The sequence below is a fragment of the Schistocerca piceifrons genome, chromosome 2 (assembly GCF_021461385.2).
Source record: "Schistocerca piceifrons isolate TAMUIC-IGC-003096 chromosome 2, iqSchPice1.1, whole genome shotgun sequence".
Classification (NCBI taxonomy): Eukaryota; Metazoa; Arthropoda; class Insecta; order Orthoptera; family Acrididae; genus Schistocerca; species Schistocerca piceifrons.
In genome coordinates this window covers 579,872,684-579,888,890 of record NC_060139.1, presented here as the reverse complement: position 1 = coordinate 579,888,890, position 16,207 = coordinate 579,872,684, and the positions used below count along the sequence as shown (strand labels likewise).

The 16,207-nt window shown below is 37.9% G+C and overlaps 1 protein-coding gene across 5 annotated transcripts in view; it reads left to right on the top strand.

Annotated features, from left to right (window-relative positions):
* LOC124777697 (RCC1 and BTB domain-containing protein 1-like) overlaps nucleotides 1-16,207 on the top strand; it is a 204,932-nt gene that overhangs the window by 168,877 nt on the left and 19,848 nt on the right. The window contains exon 12 of one of the 5 annotated variants that reach the window (XR_007015769.1): nucleotides 12,350-12,566. The exons of the other annotated variants lie outside the window; for them this stretch is intronic. The gene's annotated coding sequence lies outside the window, so the exon portion shown is untranslated. The remainder of the gene's footprint in view (nucleotides 1-12,349; nucleotides 12,567-16,207) is intronic. 5 annotated transcript variants of the gene reach the window in all.

Here is a 16,207-nt window from a genome sequence, read left to right as displayed (position 1 = left end):
AGACTACCAAATCCACCGGTTAGTCCCTCAACCATTAGGGGTAAAACTCAATGGGACCTGGGCAAGTAAGGCTAGCAACCTGCTTCCCTGGTACATTAAATATGATGCTGGCAACAATCAGAGCAAAATGCCTCGGACCTTTGGAGGTGACTGAGTCCCACCTCTAATTGACAAACCAGGGACTCCTAAGATACGACTCAGCAAACGAATGGTAATGAGATGGGGAGCTATTAATATCAATGGGGGCTACTCTGGAAAGAAGGTAGAGCTGGCAGAGGCTGCAAGTAAGATGGGGTTGGATGTTTTATCTGTTAGTGACATTCGGGTAAGGGGTGAGAAAGAAGAGGAAGTGGGAGAATACGAGGTCTACCTGTCAGGAGTCAAAGCAGGAATAGAACAATGGGTGTAGGGCTTTACATCAGGAAAGAAATGGAACCCAGCGTAGTTGCAATAAGGTATGTAAACAAACGACTGATGTGGGTACATTTGACAGTGTCTAGCAAGAAAATTAGGATTGTGTCAGTATATTCACATTGTGAAGGGACAGATCAAGATAAGATGGATAGTTTTTATGACGCACTTAGTGATATAGTTGTTAGAGTAAAGGACAAGGACAGTGTTCTGCTCATGGGTGATTTTAATGCCAGGATTGGAAATCGAGCAGAAGGGTATGAAAAGGTTATGGGTAAATTTGGAGAGGATATGGTGGCCAACAGGAATGGGAAACAACTCTTGGATTTCTGTGCCAGTATGAGCTTAGTAATCACAAACTTCTTTTTTAAACAAAAGAACATTCACCCCGGAAGGCAGGGGAACAAGATCTGTCATTGACTATATAATAACAGATCAGGAATTCAGGAAGGCTGTGAGGGACACACATGTATTCAGGGGATTCTTTGATGACACTGATCACTATTTAATCTGCAGTGAAATTGGTATTGTGAGGCCGAAAGTGCAGGAGGCCAGGTCCATGTGTTGGAGGATAAGAGTGGAGAAACTTCAGGATAAGGAAATCAGGCATAAGTACATAACAGCGATCTCAGAAAGGTACCAGTTAGTTGAATGTAGTCAATTACAGTCATTGGAAAGGAATGGACAAGGTACAGGGACACAGTACTAGAAGTGGCTAAAGAATGTCTTGGAACAGTAGTGTGTAAGGGTAGGATGAAGCAAACAGCTTGGTGGAATGACACAGTCAAGGCATCCTGCAAAAGGAAAAAGAAGGTGTATCAAGAATGGCTACAGACTACAACTCAGGTAGACAGAGAAAGTTACGTTGAAGAAAGAAACAAAGCCAAACAGATAATTGCAATATCCAAGAAGAAATCTTGGGAAGACTTTGGAAACAGGTTGGTGACTTTGGGTCAAGCTGCTGGAAAACCATTCTGGAGTGTAATTAGCAGTCTTCGAAAGGGAGGTAAGAATGAAATAACAAGTATTTTGGACAGGTCATTGCTCAATGTAGGTGAAAATACGATCAGTAATGTTTCAGATTTCGATGTACAATGGGATAGGAATGACAATGGAAATAGGATCACATTTGAGGAAGTGGAGAAAATGGTCAATAGATTGCAGTGCAATAAAGTGGCTGGGGTGGATGAAATTAAGTCGGAACTCATCAAATACAGTGGAATGTCAGGTCTTAAATGACTACACAGTCTAATTGAAATGGCGTGGGAGTTGGGACAGGTTCCATCAGACTGGACGAAAGCAGTCATCACACCAATCTTTAAACATGGAAACAGAAAAGATTGTAACAACTACAGAGGTATCTCTTTGATCAGCGTTGTGGGTAAAATCTTCTCAGGTATTGTTGAAAGGAAAGTGCGAGTATTAGCTGAGGACAAATTGGATGAAAATCAGTGTGGGTTTAGGCCTCTTATAGGTTGTCAGGACAAGATCTTTAGCTTACGGCAAATAATGGAGTGTTATGAGTGGAACAGGGAACTGTATCTATGCTTTATGGATCTAGAAAAGGCATATGACTGGGTTCCTAGGAGGAAGTTAATGTCTGTTCTATGAGATTATAGAATAGGAGGCAAACATTTGCAAGCAATCAAAGGTCTTTACATAGATAGTCAGGCAGCAGTTAGAGTTGACGGTAAATTGAGTTCATGGTTCAAAGTAGTTTCAGGGGTAAGACAAGGCAGCAACCTGTCTCCACTGTTGTTCATATTATTTATGGATCATATTTTGAAAACAATAGACTGGCGGGGTGAGATTAAGATATGTGAACACAAAATAAGCAGTCTCGCATATGTGGATGACTTAGTTGTGATGGCAGATTCCATTGAAAGTTTGCAAAGTAATATTTCAGAGCTGGATCAGAAATGTAAGGACTATGGTATGAAGATTAGCATCTCCAAAACGAAAGTAATGTCAGTGGGAAAGAGATATAAACGGATTGAGTGCCAAATAGGAGGAACAAAGTTAGAACAGGTGGACGGTTTCAGGTACTTAGGATGCATATTCTCACAGGATGGCAACATAGTGAAAGAACTGGATGCAAGGTGTAGCAAAGCTAACGCAGTGAGTGAGTGCTCAGATACGATCTACTCTCTTCTGCAAGAAGGAAGTCAGTACCAAGACTAAGTTATCTGTGCACCGTTCAATCTTTCGACCAACTTTGTTGTATGGGAGCGAAAGCTGGGTGGATTCAGGTTACCTTATCAACAAGGTTGAGGTTACGGATATGAAAGTAGCTAGGATGATTGCAGGTACTAGTAGATGGGAACAATGGCAGGAGGGTGTCCACAATGAGGAAATCAAAGAAAAACTGGGAATGAACTGTCTAGATGTAGCAGTCAGGGCAAATAGGCTTAGATGGTGGGGTCATGTTACACACATGGGAGAAGCAACGTTACCCAAGAGACTCATAGGTCCAGCAGTAGAGGGTAGGAGGAGTCGGGGTAGACAAAGGAGAAGGTACCTGGATTCGGTTAAGAATGATTTTGAAGTAATAGGCTTAACATAAGAAGAGGCACCAATAGGGGATCATGGAGGAATTTTATAAGGGGGACTGTGCTCCAGACTGAATGCTGAAAGGCATAATCAGTCTTAGATGATGATGATGATGATGATGATGATCTGATGACTATGACTTTTTACCTAGTTTGGTGTGGTGACCTGCCTGTAAATATTATACCCATCCTTAAAGGAGATGAACATTTAGTTTTGATAGAGGACTGGAACACTTGGTTTAAGAATTTTGAAAGAAGGTTGTATATACTTCGAAGACACCTGGAGGAAGATTTCACATAGCTTGTATAATGGTAAAACAAAGAATCAAATTGCAGATGAAAACTGAAAAAAATGCAAGAAATGAAATAGTGAAGGCATTGTATCAAATAGGCAAAAAGACTAGCCTCAGTGGAAATCTGTGACTAACACAGAAGATACTGAATTTAATTGACAAAAGGAGAAAATATAAAAGTGCAGTAATTGAAGCAGACAAAAGGACTACAGACGTCTGAAACGTAAGGTTGACAAAAAGTGCAGTATGACTAAGTGGTTGTGGCCAGCGAACAAACGCAACACTGTAAAGGCGTGCATGATTATTGGGAAGATACAGGGTGACAATTATTGAACTGTATGGAATAAAATCATCATAACTTCTGAATGGTTTGCGTGTGGACATTCAAACTGCACGGCTGGCCATGGGGCGTGATGGGAATTTGTATGGTTTGGTTTAGTGACGAAGCCCACTTTCATTTGGGTGGGTTCATCATTAAACAAAAGTGGTGAATTTGGGGGACTGAGAATCTGCATTTCTAATTGAGAAATCTCTTCATCCTTAGCAGGTGCCTGTGTGGTGTGCAATGTTCAGTCACGGAATAATCAGTGCAATATTCCTTGATGGCATGGTGACTACCGAATGATACATGAAGGTTTTGGAAGAGGATTTCATCCCCATTATCCAAAGTGACCCTGATTTTGACAAGATGTGGTTCATACAAGATGAAACTCGGCCCCATTGAAGCAGGAGATTGTTTTATGTTCTGGAGGAGCACTTTGGGGACTGCATTCTGGCTCTAGGGTACTGAGAGGCCACTGGCATGAGCCTCGATTGGCTGCCATAAACTCCAGATTTGAACACATGTGACTCATTTTTGTGGGGCTGTATTAAAGACAAGGAGTACAGCAATAACCTTAAAATCATGGCTGGGCTGAAAACAGCCATTCAGGATGTCATCGGCAGCATCAATGTTCTGACACTTCAGTGGTCATGCAGAATTTTGCTCTTCATCTTCACTGCATCATTACTATTGATGACAGGCATATTGACCGTGTCATAATCTAAACCCAGTAAAATGTGTAGTGACATTTACATGTTGAATAAAGTGTCCCCCCCCCCCCCTTCGTACACTTCAATGATTGTCACCCTGTACATGCTGCCAATAGAGGAGAAGCAGCTGTGTGAAAATCCAGAACTCAGATGACAAGCCCATACTAAGCAAATAAGGGAAAGTTGGAAGGTGGAAGGAATATATAGAAGTGCTATACAAAGGAAATAAACTTCAGAATAATATTACAGAAAGAGAAGAGGATGTAAATGAAGAAATGATCGTAGACAAGATACTACAAGAAAAATTTGATGGAGCACTGAAAAACAAGTGGAAACAAAGCCCCTGAAATAGGAGACTGTCCCTCAGAATAATTGAGGTGCTTGGGTGAGCCATCTGTCATAAAAGTATTCCACCTGCTGTGCAAGATATATGAGAATGGTTGAGTACCCTTGGACTTAAGCATGCACACAAGCATGCATACACATGCGCCTACATGGTACTGGTTGGATGGATTGTTCATCCAGTTGGCATGATTTAGGGGCATCGGTAGTGGTGTTGGCATGATGTAGGGGCATAGGTGGTGGTGGTGGTGGTGGTGGTGGTGGTGGTGGTGTGTGTGTATTTTACGCCGGGTTGTAAAAGGGTTATTCCAAAAGCTAGCAAATTTTCTTTCTTTTGTGTGTGCGTATCAACAACTAAATCCTTCTGCTTTTTGGTGAGTGGTGTCCTTTACTGCAACAATGTAATAATTCAAATTTCAAAGAAGGCAGATGCTGACAGGTGTGAATATCACCGAACTACCAGTTTAATAAATCATGGTTGCAAAATATTGATGTGAATTATTTAGAGATTGGAACAAAAACCAAGGAGAGATCAGTTTGGGTTTCAGAGAAATGTTGAATCACATGAAACTATGCTGACACTACAACTTACCTTAGAAGAAGATAAAAAAAGGCAAAGCTACATTTATAGCAGTTGCAACTTTACAGAAGGCTTTTGACAGTGCTTGCTGGAATACACTCTTTGCAATTATGAAGGTATCAAGGATAAAAAAACAGTGTGGGAAAGATTATTCACAACTTGTACAGAAACTAGGCTGCAATTATAAGACTCAAGAGACATGAAAGGGAAGCAGAAGTTGAGAAGAGAGTGAGACAAGGTTGTAGTGTACCACCAGTGTTACTGAATCTGTACATTAAGCAAGCTGTGTGGGGAAATTGGGAAAGGAGATTAAAGGTCAGGGAGAAGAAATAAAAAGTGAAGGTTTGGCAATGAATCTGTAATCTTGTCAGAGATGGCAAAGAACTTGGAAAATAAGTTTAATGGAACAAAAAATGTCTTGAAAGGATTTTACAGATGGCGTTGATAGAAGTAAAACTATGTTAATGGCAGTTCAATGAAATGAGATGCCAAGCGAATTAAATTGGAAAATGAAACACTAAAAGTACTAGATGAGGTTTGCTGTTTGGACAGCAAAATTACTGGCAATAGCAAGGAGAGTGTTTCTGAAAGAGAGAGCGGTACATAAATTTAAGCTTCAGGAAGTCTTTCCTGCAGGTATTTATTGGAGTGTAGCCTCTTACAGAAGTAAAACATAGACAATCAACAGTTCAGGCAGGGAGTGGATAGAATCTTTTTAAATGTTTTACTGCAAAGAATGCTGGACATTAGATGGGTAATCACAGAGATTGGGAGAGTTACACAGGGTGGACCAACATAGAGAGCAGAGTCAGACTAGTTGTAGACTGAAGACGACAACAAGAAGAATGGTTTTCAAAACAATATGTGGACTTTGAACTTAACTGACTTGTTTTGGATGCAGATTAAAGCAGAAGAAATTGATGAAAGGTGGAAAGAGCCAGAAGTTTTTGAGAGTTGGTAATGGTGCATTATACAGTGATTGATGGAAAGAGGAAATAACAAAAAATAGAAGCTGCATTAGTAGCTTTGAGAGATGAAATAGTGAAAGAACCAGAGTCTTAAATATGCAACAAAGATGAGGTCCAGTAAAACACCTTGTACAGTATGTGAGATATTGGATTTAATTAAGGCGAGGAGAAAATAAAATTGTGAGTAAATGAAGTAGGCAAAAGGGATGTACAAAAAAAAAAAAAAATATTGATAGAAAGTGCAAAATGGCAAAGAAGGAATGTCTTGCAGAGAAAGAAAAGCTGTAAAATCATGCATGAGTATGGGAGAGGTAGATTCTACATATAGGAAAATTAAGAAAAACTTTGAACAAAAGAGAACAGTAGGCTGAATATCAGTTTCTCAGATGCCAAGCCACTACTATGCAGAGAACAGAAAGGCGAAAGGTGAAATGGATATACTGGACTACACAAAGGAAATAATCTTTTAAGGCAACATTATGAGGAGAGAGGAGGAACTGGATGAGAGATGTGGTACTGTCAGAGTAATTTGATAGGGACTGAAGGACAGGCAAAATGAAATGCTTGGAGTAGATGACATTTCTTCAGAATATCTGTGGAGAACCATCCATTTACAAAATCATACCATGTAGTATGCAAGATACACCAGACTAGTAATGTATTAATACTAATTCCAGGAAGGGCATGTGCTGACAGGTGTGAATGTTACTGAACCATCAGTTTGATCTGCTGAATGGAATGGACACGCATCTTGAAAAGAGGTTTTAACTTTACCATTAACAAAGTAAAACAAGTACAATAATGTGTGTGTCTCATAGTAAGGAACCTCCAAAAAATCTTATGGAAAGAGGTTTATGCAATTATCTAGAGATTATGAAGGGAGAAATAATCAATTTAAAGTTTCTTCACTAAAGTAAATTGCATAGAGTTCAGTTTGCAGGTTGTGGTGGTAGAAAACATGCTACATATTGCAGAGGCTGAGAATGCTTTATCAGTTTAATTTTTTGTTTTTTTTACAAAACATGTTTTTTTTTCTTTGCGGTTGTTCCAAAAATATTACAAATGCTTACTTTTGTTATTTCTGTTCTCTGTTTTATAGTATTTTGCTCTGTTAAACTTTTGGTGTGTACTTCCTCTTTGTTGTTTAATATTCTTTGATATTTTGTAGAAGTTTTGTCTGTACAGTATATTGTTTGTATCTTAGATTAGTCATCATGGTAATTTGACTGTCTTAATATTTTTGTATTTAGTAATTATGATTATTTAAATCTCAATTTAGCATTAAGAACTTGTGAATGGTATGCATGCTTGTTAGGATACACTAAATTAAAAAGATCGTAGGTTCAACATGAGATCTGGTAACTTGAATTCCATGACTGAATTCAGTATAAAATTAGGAAATTTTTGTAAATAGTTCCCTGGACATCTTTGTTCTTGTAGTACTTTGTGTGCTTACATTGTTTCTCTCAATGTTTAGTGTGTAATATTGATTGGCACATCAAAAATTAGTAGTATTTTATCAAAATAAAAAAAAACTGAATGTAATTTTGTGCTTTGTGTGTTATTAAAACTTCTGCTTAATTGTTTTCTTGTGAAGTCTTGGGTTGGTGGAAAAAGTTTCTTCTGAGAAGAATGTCTTAACAGAATTCGGGCGTGATGCAGCATTTGATACATTAATAACGGTAATCTTCATCAGAACTCACTCACTTTAATTTCTACATGGTGATTGACTTTTGTCCTAATGTAATTTTTCTCTGGATGAGTGGGAAAAATTGGTAATTTGGTGCTAACTGAAAAGGCAGCAGAATTTTGTATGCCGGGAGGCCAGTTATATAGTCTCAAATGTTTGTATTTCTTTTTCATTCCTGATAGATTTGGTTATGGAGCTGTGTCGTCACAGTTTATTTCTCAGAATTATTAACTGGCGCCATCATCATCCATTGGCATGACAGGGTGACAGCCTCCAAAAATTTAATAGACTGTGCAATTTGCTGTCACATTTCCATATTAATTATTTTTTGTGTCCACTTGCTGCATTTTTGGTGCTGTGTTTGTCACATCCAAGATATTTGCTGTCATTATATTTGCGTCAGTTCTTTTTGCCTTTCTTGTGATAATTTTTTTTGTTCATATTGAGTGATTTTTGGGAATTTGTTGACAGCTATACTTTTCATGGGTATGAATTTTACTGCTATCTGTATGTATTGTATATCTATCTTTACTATATCAATATAATGGAAGGAAACATTCCACGTGGGAAAAATTATATATAAAAACAAAGATGAGGTGACTTACCGAACAAAAGCGCTGGCAGGTCGATAGACACACAAACAAACACAAACATACACACAAAATTCAAGCTTTCGCAACAAACTGTTGCCTCATCAGGAAAGAGGGAAGGAGAGGGGAAGACGAAAGGAAGTGGGTTTTAAGGGAGAGGGTAAGGAGTCATTCCAATCCCGGGAGCGGAAAGACTTACCTTAGGGGGAAAAAAGGACAGGTATACACTCGCACACACGCACATATCCATCCACACATACAGACACAAGCAGACATATTTAAATATGTCTGCTTGTGTCTGTATGTGTGGATGGATATGTGCGTGTGTGCGAGTGTATACCTGTCCTTTTTTCCCCCTAAGGTAAGTCTTTCCGCTCCCGGGATTGGAATGACTCCTTACCCTCTCCCTTAAAACCCACTTCCTTTCGTCTTCCCCTCTCCTTCCCTCTTTCCTGATGAGGCAACAGTTTGTTGCGAAAGCTTGAATTTTGTGTGTATGTTTGTGTTTGTTTGTGTGTCTATCGACCTGCCAGCGCTTTTGTTCGGTAAGTCACCTCATCTTTGTTTTTATATATTATCTTTACTATATTGTATATTTATCTTGACTGTCATGCTGTAAGCTATAAACATTCAGCTGCATAAGTAGTCTATATTCATCAAGCACAGCATTAGATTTGCACTGCTGGTAAGCACTACATTTCTATGTTATCTTTAGCTGACTGGTACAAGGACAGTAGAAACACACAACAGCACAGAGACTTCATTAGCTGTTGAACTGTAGTTCTCTTTTTTGTTTAAGCAAGCACTGCACTCAGGCAGCTGTGAACTAGGAAAAGGGCAGTAGCTCAAAAGCTAGTAAATTTTTTGTGCTGTGAAGTGTTCCTATGTGCCATACATTAATCAGTTACCAGCAAGTGACTGCCTCTTAATGTTTGTTTATTTTTTAGTATGCTTTAGTTACAAAAGGACATACAGATTGTATGATGTTGCATGATAGTAGAACGTTGGTCCAGCAATGAAAATAAAGTTATTTGAAGCAAAAAATACGATTACCATTCTAGAATGAAAAGCTTAGCAATCACAATATCTCTGACATTGTTTGTAAATGAAGTTGTTTAGGAAATCAGCCTTTGAAAAAGAGAAACTGCCATAGGAAATAACTAAGATCAATAGAGAGATAGAGTACCTTGTGGATAAAGTCAGTATAAATATGAGTATCACGAGGAAATTAATTTATAGATATAATTTGCAGTTTGTGATAGTGTGACATTACCAATCGAATTACAAATGCTGACATTTAAAAGTTGAAACCGTGTACAGAATATCCAAAACGAAGCAAGACAATAACAAAATTAGAGTAAATTATTATTCAACATGAATATATAGTTTGTTTGAAAAAAAATAATAAAAAAATGTGCTGTATTCTTACAGGGAATAGTACTAGTCAGAATTAGAAAAAGGGCCTGTAAATGTGTGTCCAGAAACAAAAGCTTTTGGGGATATGTGTCATTGTCTCCAATGAAAACGCTCTACCACTTTATTCTACAGGACATGCTCAGTGTGTTTACCATTCATTTTTATGCATCTTTCAGTCCTCCTCCTCAAAGGACCATGAACTTGTGTGAATACACCTAGCTATCCTCAGATGTGGTTACATACATGGTGCAAACTCATCTCTAACCTGTCCACATTGTTGATGGATGTTGAATATATCGATGCCTTTAAATGTTCTTGAAGACAGAAATCCAAATGCTACAGGTCCATCTTGAGCAACCTCACAATTACTAAAGCAGTGCACCTGGTGTCTTGCTTCAGGGGCAATTGAGGATTTGGATTTGCATACATGTGGTTATTGTGGGAGTTTCATACCCCAATTTGTGTGAATTTCACCTTATCTGTAAATAAAATGTAAGCTGTGTATCTTCAGTGCTCCTTATTAAAATTTAAAGGCAGAACTGTGGTCTAGCATGGCGAGTTTGTAGCCTTACAGTTTATCCATATTACTTAGTGCGTACAAAGTAACTGCTGTTGCAGGACTGACCATGCATGAGCATGACTTCTACATTTGGCGACTCCAGTTCTTCACAGATGTGTTAGTATCATCTTGTATTCATAGCTGCACTGCATCTCTCATTCAAAATGAGAACTATGTAAGGTCCACCATGTTCCCTTGTCCTTGTTTCAGATGTTCATATGTCTGCAAGTTGCTGGACAAAAACTCTGCTGAACATTTTTGCAGTTTACTGTGGTTCTCCATATTAACATAAAGATCAATGAAAGCAGATAGTTTCTCTATCCCTTGATATTTGGAAAGCATTCAGTGAGATAAATCCCTTGCTGTCTAGAAAGAAATTACTACTCATGTCTATGCATGAGAAACCTCCCCTGCGTTCTTATATCACGACTTATTGCAACGACACCTACATCTTGATGCGCAACATTTATTTGTCACCTTTATTGGCCTCATCGCTGATACTGTTTGCAAGTTTCTTATGAAGAGCAAACCATGTTCTTCCTATAATGTAAAGACATGTTCTTCCTAGCTGAATTATGTGAGCAGAGGCTCCTGTTATGTATTGCTATGTATTTCAGCCCCAACTACCTATAATATGTGTAAGTTGCATGCATGTGGAAGGCATTGAGCTTGTATGTTTACTGGAATATTGAAATCACCTAACAATATCAGATGAAAGAAAAGGCATGATTTTTGCAAGGAAATAACATCAAAATTCAGTTTTTAGTGATTCTGTTGCATGTTTTAATATGTAGTGAATTGATTTTATTCAGTTGCTCCTATTTGAATGAGCTGCACTCTTTTCAAAATAATGCTTAGGGTTTCTAAACCACATTCTTTTCAAATACTGCATCAACATTCTACTGACTGACTTGTCCACTTTCATATGAAAACAGACTGACTTGTCTCGTTTTGTACATCTCGTAGCATAAACTTCCTTTCTTTGTGGACTTGTTGAAGACAGCAATTATTTAGCACAATTAATTTCACACGCCTGATATCACTGTGATTGGATAATATTTGGAAGTGCATGCCATTGCAGTGTATGAGGTGCACGATGACAGCTGTAGGAGATTGAAAAGAATTAGTGTTAAGACCAAAACAAACGCTCACCAGATATGAGACTGTTGAAACCTTAATGATCCACTGCCTAAGCATTTGCAACAAACTTAAAAAAAAGCATAATCAAATTAAATGTGAAAGGATTTCTTGGTAGGGAGGATGTTGTATATTATCTCAGGTGGAAAGCAATCAACAGATGTAATCAGGCATGATCCAGACAAGTGTGTTGGTCCACATTTGTGATGTGTATTAATGATGTCAGACGATATTGATAGTTACCACAGCTCTTTAGCAGATGTAGCAGTTTTCTGTAACAGAGCACTATATGAAAAAAACCTGCAAAAATATCCAATCAGATCTTGATAGAATTTGGAAATACCACAAAGATTTGTAACTTGCTTTAAACGCAAAGGAAAATGTATGTGTGCTTCACAAAACACAGAAACATTGTAGCTTTTGACAACAGTAGCAGCAAGATGCATCTGGAATCGGTCAACTAATACAAATATCTGGTTGTAAAAATTTGTGTGGACATGTAATGGACTGGTGACATACACTCTATCAAACGTGATGCTGACCAGTGTGGGATTCTTACCAGATAGGGTTGATAGGGACATTGAAAAAAATTCAGAGGAGGACAGCTCTTTTTGTATTATTATGAAATGAGGAAAAGTATGTCAAGGATATGATAAGTGAGTTGGCATGTTAATTATTAAAACAAAGGTGTTTTGCATTGTGGAAAGATCTTTTCACGGAATTTCAATCACTGACTTTCTCCTCCAAACATGGAAAATATTTTGTTGAAATTGCCTGTATAGGTACAGACAGAGCAATTGGAAAGAAGGCATTTGAACGGAATCCCCGGGAAACGAGGAAGAGAGGCAGGCCCAGACGAATGGGGAGGAGGACAGTGTACGGGGAAGCAAGGAGTGTTGGCAAAACGTGGTCAGAATTGATGGAAATGACCAAAGACAGGTAGATACTGAGTTCTTCTGCAGGCTCTGTTCTCCAGAGGGGCCAAAGAAATTGAGTCAAGTAAGTACCTACGTAGGGAGAAATGACTATCATTAAAGAATAAGAGAAATTGGAACTTACACTAAAAGTTTAGGTGTTCATTTTCCCCACATGCTATTTGAGAATGGAACAGTAGAGAAGTAGTCTGAAAGTGGTTCTATAAACCCTCTGCCAAGCACTTAAATGTATATTTCACAGTGATCATGTAGATGTAAATGTAGAAATTCAGATCAGACTTCTCTTGTCCTGCGTAAGTAATGAACAGTAGACCTAGGACACATCAGTATTATAGTTGTGAATTGATGTAGCTGTGTTGGGAAAGAACCAGAGCTCCAACCAGTCATCAAAAGGATTAAAGCAGAAATAGTTACAGATGGTAGATAAAGTCATCTGAAGCATTTACCAAGGATGTAACTCTGTTCAGAAAGGACTGAGTATATTCAGTTGGTGTTAATGTGTTTGTTGCTGTTACAAGTAGTTTATCCTGTAGAGAAACTGAAGTAGATAGTGTGCTGTGTGTTAGTGTGGGTAGAGGTTATACTCGACAACCAGAATAAAGTAATAATTGAGTTCTTTTACTGACCCCTCTGACTCAGATGATATAGTTGCTTAAAGTTTCAAGGTAAGTTTGAGTCTCAGTCCAAATAGGCACCTGACTCACAATAATAATTGGTAATGGCCTCAACATATAATCAATATGCTGATGAAAATACATGTTTAAAGTCAATTGTAGGTGAAAACTTTGTCAGAATCTCCTTTTTTTTTAAATTAATTAATTAATTAATTTGAGCAGTTACTTCAGGAGACCACGCAAAGTGTAAATGGTTGTGGTAACATACTAGACCTCTTTGCAACACTCAGTCCTGAGCAAATAGAGATCATCTTGACAGATACAGAAATTAGGTTGTAATAGCAAGACTGAAAACCATAATATCCAAATCCACCAAAAAAAATGGAAAATATATCCTTAAAAAAAAGTATATAAAAATTTCCTTGACACCTTCTTAAGAGACAGCTTCCACACTCTGCACACTGTCTGGGCAATCGCTGACCAGAAGTTGCTCAAATTTAAAGAAATAATGTTGACAGCAATTGAGTGTTTAATATGAAGTAAATTAATGAGAGAGAACAGATCCCCCATGGTACAGAAAACAGGTCAGGACACTGTTGCAAAAACAATGAAACAAGCACGCCAGATTTAGGACACTGGAAGGTAAACATTGTCTTACAGAAGCTTGAAACATACTGTGGACTAAGATGTGAGATGCTTTTTGTAGTTTCCACAATGAAACTGGGAGAAAATCCAAGGAAGTTCTAGTCATATGTAAACTAAACTGGCAGCAATACACAATTGACACTATCACTGCAAAGTAGCAATGGTGATGTTACCAATGACAGTGCCACTAAAACTGTGTTAATAAACACAGTTCTCCATAATTCCTTCACCAAAGAAGATGCTGTAAGTGTTTTAGAATTAAGAACGGCTGCCATCATGAGTAATTCAGGAGTAGATATCCTCAGTGTAGCAAAGTAGCTTACATTTAATAAAGGTGAGATTGTATACCAGTTAGAGATTGTATACCTACTTTCTGAGTAGGCTGGTGAAATAGCTCTACTTCCAACAGTCCAATAAAACTGCTGACTTGATGGAAGATCTGTACCTAAAGACTGGAAAGTTGCACAAGTCACACTAACACAAAGAAAGGAAGTAGAAGTAATCTGCTGAATTATAGATACATATCACTGACATTGATTTAATACATCTTGATAGTTGCACTCATTAGCATGCTGCTTCAGGGATTCGTGGCGGTGTGCTGGCCCAGGACTGAATTCACCCAGCGTATTAACAGCGAGGGCTGGTGTGCCGGAAAACCTTGATGTGGTTTTTAGGCAGTTTCCCACATTTGGTTAGGTAAACAGTCGGCTGATAGTCATGTCCCACTTCAGCTACGTGATTCACAAAGATTTAGAAAACATTCACTCACTTTCAGATGAGAGCACTAGATACAGACAGTTAGGTACACAAATTCCATCCTTTGAGAGGAGGGGTTTGGCAACAAAAAGGGTGTCAGAGGGATAATTAACATGCCACCCCCATATAGATAAGAGGTGAAGGCAAAGGTGAAGAAGAAATGATGACGATTTACTGTAGGATATTGCAAATATACTGTGCTCAGACATTACAAAATACCCCAAAGAAAATAATTTAATGACACACAACCGCCACAAATTAACACAGTATTGTTCATGTCAAACACAACTTGTTCTTTATCAAGATGGAGAAATGACGGCTATCGACAGGGACTCTGAAGTTGATTCCATATTTCTACAGTTCCAGAAGCATTGTTCACAAGCAGCTTCTAATCAGATTTTGTGTCTATGGAGTATCTCCCCAGTTGCACAACTGGATTCCTGACTACATGTCGGAAAGGTCACATTTCATAGTATTTGATGGGTTGTCATTGAGTGAAACAGAAGTGATATCTGTTGTTCTGAAAGGAAGTGTTATAACCCCTTTGCTCTTCCTCAAGAAAATGTTACAGGCACTTAGCTGCTTTAAACTATATAAATAATTTAGGAGACAATCCGAGCAGGATTTTGGAGTGTTTGCAGATTATGCTGTCATTTACCATCTATTAAAGTCATCGGAAGATCAAACTGAATTGCGAAATGATTTAGACGGGATATCTGTATGTTGTGAAAAGTGCCAGTTGAATAAATAATAAAACGTGAGGTCCTTCACATGAGTACTAAAAGGAATCCATTAAATTTTGCTTACGCAATAAATCTCACCAATCTAATGTGTGTCAATTCAGCTAAATTCCTTGCTATTACAATTACAAACAACTTAAACTGGAATGATCACACAGATCTCCTCCCCCCCACCTCCCTCCCCCCTCCCGCCTCCCGTAAAATTTTTTACAAAATTTCAATCACTGACATTCTCCTCTGAGTGTGAAAAGATTCAGATTGACTCCTTGTGTTGGCAGAAGTGACCATCATAATAAAATAAGAGAAATCAGAGTTCACATGGAAAGATTTAGGTGTTCATTTTTCCCATGTGCTGTTGGAGAGTGAAACAATCAAGAAATAGTCTGAATGTGATTCTGTGAACCCTCTGCCAAGCACTTAAAGGGGGATGTAACAGAAAATGTAAACATTTACTTAAAACATCATTACAGCCATATTTATTAATGTGCTAATCTAAAATTGTGCAAGTGTAAAACAAAAGAGCTATGTTTTAATGGAAAAATACAATAAAAATATGCAGGATTAATATTTTGCCAGAAATTTGAATTTTTGTGTTGGCAGAAGTGACCATCATAATAAAATAAGAGAAATCAGAGTTCACATGGAAAGATTTAGGTGTTCATTTTTCCCATGTGCTGTTGGAGAGTGAAACAATCAAGAAATAGTCTGAATGTGATTCTGTGAACCCTCTGCCAAGCACTTAAAGGGGGATGTAACAGAAAATGTAAACATTTACTTAAAACATCATTACAGCCATATTTATTAATGTGCTAATCTAAAATTGTGCAAGTGTAAAACAAAAGAGCTATGTTTTAATGGAAAAATACAATAAAAATATGCAGGATTAATATTTTGCCAGAAATTTGAATTTTTAATTTTTTTATTGTCTTTATTTATAAAAAGTCATAACT